The sequence below is a fragment of the Heterocephalus glaber genome, unplaced genomic scaffold (genome assembly GCF_053883595.1).
Source record: "Heterocephalus glaber isolate CG9 unplaced genomic scaffold, H.glaber_assembly_v1.0 deba00001479, whole genome shotgun sequence".
Classification (NCBI taxonomy): domain Eukaryota; kingdom Metazoa; phylum Chordata; class Mammalia; order Rodentia; family Bathyergidae; genus Heterocephalus; species Heterocephalus glaber.
The window spans coordinates 21,810,711-21,817,840 of NW_028258316.1; positions in this window are offsets into that span (position 1 = coordinate 21,810,711).

A 7,130-nucleotide genomic window follows, 5' to 3' on the forward strand; every position below is an offset into this window, starting at 1 on the left:
GGTGATGTTTACTCTTAACATTTCATAACTTGAACATTATAACATAGGTTTAACAGTCCTTAAGAACCAATATTAGGAGAGAAATAGTACAGTTACAATCTGTATTTATGTAGGTGGTCACAGGATCATGGCTGGTATGTAGAACTACCTTCTTCTACTACCCATTCTGTATTCCCTTGGCCTTCAGCAAGCACCTCAGCAGGTCTTGGTACTTTCTCTGGTGGAGTGACCCATACCTTCATTCCTGAAGGGTCTGGACCATTTGTCATTCTTCCTGGATTAGGTTGTTGTAGATTCCCATTGACTTTAATGACAGGGCATAGTAATATGAAGAGGTGCCCTAAGGGATCTTCTGCACTCAAAGTATATTCTTCCTTTCCTCCATTGAGCGGTTGTAGGAATGTGAAAAGGCCTTTAGTCATATGTCATCCCTTAGAAATCACAAGCAAATTCATACTAGAGAAAAATCTTATCCTTATAATGAATGTAGGAAAAAGCCTTAGCCATATTCAGCCCTTACTCAACATCATAGAATTCATACTGGAAAGAAACCCTATGAGTGTACTGAGTGTGAGAAAACCTTCAGTTGCAGTAGCACATGTCTCATTGAACATCAGGGGATTCATTCCAAGGAGAAATCCTTCCAGTGGAAGGAATGCAGAAAATTTTTTTTCCACAGTACATCATTGACCTAACATCAAAGAGACACCCTATGAATGTAATGAATGTGGGAAAGCCTTGAGCCATCCGCCAGCTTTCATTCAGCACCAGCGGATTCATACTGGAGAGATTCTATGAATGTACTGAATGTGGAAAGGCCTTCAACCAGAGCACACATCTCACTGAACACCAGAGAATGCATACTGGAGAGAAACCCTATGATTGTAAAGAATGTGGAAAAACCTTCAGCTGAAGCACACAACTTACTGAACATCTGAAAATTCATTCTGGTGGAAAACTCTATCAAGGTAACAAATGCCCAAAATGGTTTTGCTCTAGAACATCACTAATTGGACATCAAAGGGCTCATTCAGGAGGAAAAAGCCTGCCAATGTAATCAATATGGAAATCATTCAACCTAAGCTCACCTCTTATAAAACATAAATGTACACATAGAGGGAAGAAATCTTATCAATGTAGTAAATGTGATGATGTTTTTCTATCATAATACATCTTTAATCTGACATCGGAGATCTCATTTCAGAAATGCAACATTTTTAGAGTATTAAGTGTGGATTATCACTTAACCTAGAACACTCATGGTGACAAGAAACCCTACGATGGTGATATGAGAAAAACTTTAGGCAAAACATTCATTTACTCATTTACACTGTTCTAAGACACATTTTTCTTGTAGGTAAGCTAAAAATGTATCACTGACAGAAAAAGTAATAATGGAACTATTCATCCAAAACTGAGGTGTGTTTTTTAAAGATGTATTTGGATAATTATTTTCAGATATAATGTATTACAAATTTATATGTTTGTTTATAATAAAAGCCTCTTGAAATACACAAAAGTTGTAGTGGAATGATAAACCTGTTTATACAGAATCCCTAATCTTTTTAGTAATTTATGTTATTTTACCTTCTTAAAGAAACACATATTTGAATAATAAAATTGACAATTTTGATTAATGGCCATAGACAAAGAATTTTTTATTCCACAGAGATATTATGCTTAATTTTCTTTTATTTACAGAATATTTTAATGGACTATATATATGTCTACAAAGAGAATCACAACAAATTCCCAGACAGAGACTTTAAATCCCACATGTTTATTATTTTACCATAATAACTAGAATAACTAGAAGCATTCTTACCAGTAAAAGTAGAAATGAACAAGAACTAAAAATAGCACCACAATATTACTTAACACATTTAAAAATAAATGAACAAGAACTAAAAATAGCACCCCAGTATTCCTTAAAACATTAAAAAATAATATTCTAAATAATGTTAGGATTAAACAATAAGTCCAAACAGGAAAATTGCAATTATTTAAAAACAATAAAGGTAGGACACTAAATATTCAAAAAGATAGAGAAATAATAATAAAATAAAACAAAAGAATTGCACTAATAAAGATAAAAGCATACATTAAACAGATACAAAAATAGATTTTATAAGGGAATGAACAAAACTTGTAACAAGTAGAAACAAGGAGGAAATGAGGGAAAAAACTAGAGAAGGAGATGAGTAAAATGGTATTTGATGGAACCACTATTAGTCAACATCGGTCTAATGGTCCCAGATAATTCAATTACAGGGAAAAACAAGCTAATAATACTTGGAGAGAAAATCCTGATGTTATTTGAGATAGGTCTGCTAGATATCCAACTAGTAGAATTTCTGTATATATATATATCCTCTTAAGAAAGAAGAGGGAGGGCCGGGGATTTAGCTTAGTGGTTTTGCCACCTGCTGCGCAAGCACAAGGACACAACTTCGATCCCCGGTACCAAAAGAAAAAAAAAGAAAGAAGAGGAAGATATGTATAGTTAGAGAAGCTGCAAGGTCAGAACCAATGGGTATGTGGATAGAAAGCTTGTGTTTCAATCCTCCTTCATAATTTTTGGTGAGGGTTAGACTGACATGACCATGAAAGATACTATCTAAACTGAAGCACTAATTAATTTCTAATCGCAATTTCACACATGCAAACACCTCAGGTATGTATACCAGATGAAAGTCCTCTTTTAGATTAGATTCACAGGAAGAACTAATATTTATTGGTTGCTAAAGAATATAAGAATTTAAGGTGCTAAGTTATCTAGCCCATCAGTGGTCACTCAGCTTATAAATGGCAGAACCAGAATTACAAAATAGAATACATCTAATGAAATTGGACAAAAAGTTTCACAATAAACTAGATGTGGTGGTGTAGTGTTTCTGGAAGACTGAGGCAAGAGCTCTGCAACTTCAAAACCAGTCCGGGCAACTTAGAACCTTATCAAGATCCCGTCTCAAAATAAAATATAAAAAGACCTGGGAATGTAGCTTAGTGTGAAGACCCAGGGTTCCATCCCAAATATGACCAACATAAAGTTCTATAATAGACAAAGGTAAATTTTTAGGGCATTAGTAACTTTTAGAGCTTTTATGAATTTTGCCATGATACCATAGACCAGGGCCTATGTCACAGGACAAGCCCAAGTCTGGGAAGAATATGGACATAGGAACCTGCAAGTATCTATATTCCTGTCCTAAGCCTGCTGTACCAAATGACCACAAACCTGGTGTCATTAAATAGAAATCTACTCTCCCAGTTTTGGAGACCAGAAGTCTGAAATTAGGGTAACAGCAGAGCCACACACCCTTTGGAGGCTTTAGGAAAGTGCCCTTCCTTACCTTTTCAAACCCTCAGTGTCTGTCAGCTTTCCTTTTGGATGTGCTACTGCAATGCCTCTCTGTGTCTTCTGTCCCTTATAAAGTGACTGGTGATTGGATGTAGGGCACACTAGGATAATCTTGGATGATCTCATCTGAAGATTCTTCACTTATTTACACATGAAGTACCATTTTTCCGAATAAGGTAACCTCCCCAGGTTCCAGAGATTTGGACATGGACGTGTCTTTTGAGAGTCACCATTCAATCACTACAGAGTGTGAATCTAGGGAAATCTGAACCACAATTGAAACAGAATGCAAATGAATGAAGTCATTTTTAGTGTTAGGCATAAAAGGTAAGGCAAACCTTGAGTCAAAACTCCTGGATGATTATTTATAGGTTAGAAGATGGAATATATAGTTAGCCTAGGCTAGTGATCTTCAAACAGGGACTCCAGATCTTGTACCACACAAAGATATGGTTTAAAGATAATCAATTTCCAGGTCCTCTTTTCTAAAATGTCTTTGTCTGAAAATAAACCTGTATGCATACTAACTCTTCTCCAGCTTTATATTGAAAAACTGTACCCTTTGCCCATTCCAAATTGGGGGCTGGGGATTTAGCTCAGTGGTTCCACCGGCTGCCTAGAAAGCACAAGGACCCGAATTCGATCCCTGGTACCAAAAGAAAAAAAAAAAAGTGCCAAAAGTACCCATTTAAATTGGCAGGTGTTGAAGTAGGCATGTCAAAAATGACCAGGAAGATGTGATAGATTCTTTTTTCCCTCATCTGTGTCAGCAAAAGGAAAATGGAAACCTGCCAGGTTTTAGCCCTTTATGTCCTAGGAACCTGGCCCTGAGAATCAGGCTAGGTTATTGGCTTGGATTTTGAGAAGGTCCTCCTCTCCTGGTGGAGAATAGCCTTGAATGTCCAGGTTTGGGGCTTTGAGGTCCCCTTCTTCTGATGGTGAGTGACCTTGGATCCCCAGGGCTAGGGCCATGAGGCTCCCTTCCCCTAGCAGGGAGTGGCCTCTGATGCCCGTGACGAAGCATCCTTCATCCCCTGGGCTCAGCCCTCCATGGCCTAAGGGCCTGCCACAGGAACTCGTCAATAGGCTGAGATATAGGGTCTAGAATTTGGCCCACAGAGAAAGCTTTTGTCCACAACAGTTTCCTATATGGCTCTGACAAACTTGTCTAAGTCATTGCTGATAAACAAAACATTTTTAGTAGGCTCTCACTTTAGGAGGTTCAAGGAGGGACAGAATGGATAACTGCTGGAGACTTAAAATTTTCTCTCTGTTGGAAAGGCTATAGTTAGCTCAGAGGGTTGGAATTCAAGGCCACATAGCATCAATAGTAGGCCGATAAGAGAAGAGAGTAAAGTGGCTCTCATTAGGGCTGTTTAAATATTCTTCCTAACTTATGTAATAACCTAAGGGGACCAGAAACCAGTTCATCTTGCCAGAGCTTTATGTTTTCCTATTGGTAGTTTTCTTTTATGACAGAAAAGGTAAATCAGTATAATTTCTAGGTTATCACCAGAGGTCTATGGGGAGGCTGGAGATTTAGCTCAGTGGTTCCTCCGCCTGCCTCGCCAGCACAAAGACCAGAGTTCGATCCCCAGTACCAAAAAACAAAGGTCTATGGGGTTTCTTTGATACTGACTAAAAGCTCCTGTTTTTATTATGTTTGTAAAAGTGACAACCTTAAGGCAGGGAGCCTGTTTCAGAAAGTATCTGTAATTTGTTTGTTTGTTTGTTTGTTTGTTTTGTGAGATATAAAGCAGCAACAGTCTGGAAAGCAGGGATAGCTCAAGGTTTCTGGGAAAGGAGAACATCTGGAGATGTGCCAGGACTCCTGATCCTATCTCCCTGTATCCATGGTCACTGACTGTAATCCAGCCGAAGGAGCCCCTGTTAGCACAGGTGTATGGTATAGTGGGAAGCAAACGTTTATTTAAAGTGTGGCAAATGCAGAGTAAGAAGAGCTATCTTAGGAGAGTGGTGCTGCAAGATAGGGGGCGCCCCACTCATGATGGCCAAGTGAGTATGAGTGGTACTGCATACTTATAAGGGTAAGCTTGTTTCTAAAAATACCTGTTTCACTGATTGGTGGTCTAGGCCAATCAGTGTCTTAGCCTTTGTTTCTGGGAAGGGGACAAGGTCAGCATAGAGAATGTGAGTAACACTTTCATAAGGATACAGTAGAGTATATTTTTTCAAGTACATGTTACACAGATAAGCATGTGATAATCTTACAATCGTCAGCCACAGATAAGCATGTGATGATTTTACATTGTTAGTCATTGGGTTTTGTCCTGTGTTTTTTCTATGTCCCTCTGCCCCTACACTACTGTATATCATATCACCTAGAAGCTACTATCCTAATAGAATTTTGAAATGGGCTCTCTAAGACTCAGCCAAGGCATCAGTTTAGGAAAGACACCTTTCAGGTTTAGGGTGCTGTTGTCCAAGTTGTGGTACAAACATTGAAGCTATGCCTAACGAATTGTTCTTTATCCCCAGTAGCTGTTATACACAGGTCCAAGGACCAAGGGTTCAAGTAGAATTGGTTCTTCTCTCATCTCTTTCATAGTCCCACTTATCCTTTCATAGGATTATGCTAGGTTGAAAGTCCTTTTTCCTGGGACAAGAGGACAAGAGCGACGGCTACTGTCTGGTCTTTGGGTCCTTCATGTCAAGAGATTTACAGGAAGCCAGGTGTGGTGGCACATACCTGTAATCCCAGCACTCAGGAGGTTGAGGCAGGAGGATTGCCAGGAATTCAAGGCCAGCCTGGGGTACACAGTGAGTTCAAGGCCAGCCTGAACTGCGTAGAGAGACCCTGTCTCAAAACAAACAAACAAACAAACAGACTACGGAAAAAAAATACTGATGAATAGGTGCCATTTATCAGATTAAGTTTGCTGAGAAATTTCCACCTCTAGTTTGGAGAGAATGTTCACGTTTAATTACTACTAATGTTTTTTCTGTATAAAAATAATCATATGGATAGATGGATGAGGGAGTCAGCATTTAGAATGTGTGGAATTTCCATTAAAATGGAAGAAAATTAAGAAATTAATTAAGATCACAAATTTTAAAACTAATAGAAATATCAATACAACAGAAGGAAATAAAAATAAAAAGCAGAAATTGGTGATGTATAAAACAGAAAACCAGTAGAACTAATGTAGAAATCAAAATCTTCATTTTGGGGAAAAAATAAACACATAGCCATTAATTAGCCAATTAACTTTTCATACGTGAATTTATCTTTACATTTACATGGGCACAGAACTCTAGGTTAGAAATCTTTCTTTTAGAATTCTGAAGGCATTTGTGTATTTTCTTCCCGCTAGTGTTCCTGTTAAGAATATTATTCTCGGGCAGGGGATTTAGCTCAGTGGTTCTGCTGCCGCCTGCCTTGCAACCGCAAGGACCTGAATTCAATCCCCAGTACCAAAAAAAGAATATTATTCTCATTTAAAAGTATCCTATTTTTTCTTTGTAACTCTTTGGCTGTTTTCTTTTTCTCTTAAATTTGGGGTTCTCAAATTTAAATGTGATAGCCTTTGCTTTTCTATTCACTGCCATATAATTCAGTAATTGTATCTTTTTTTTTTTTTTCAATAATAGGAACTGAATCCAGGGCCTTGGTCATTGTAGGCAAGTGCTTTTACCACTGAGATACATCCCCAGTCCTTTGCCTTTTTTATTTTTTATTTTGTGATAGTGTCTTTCTGCAGGCTGACTGTGAATTTAAGATCTTCCTGCTTTGGCCTCCCAAGTAGCT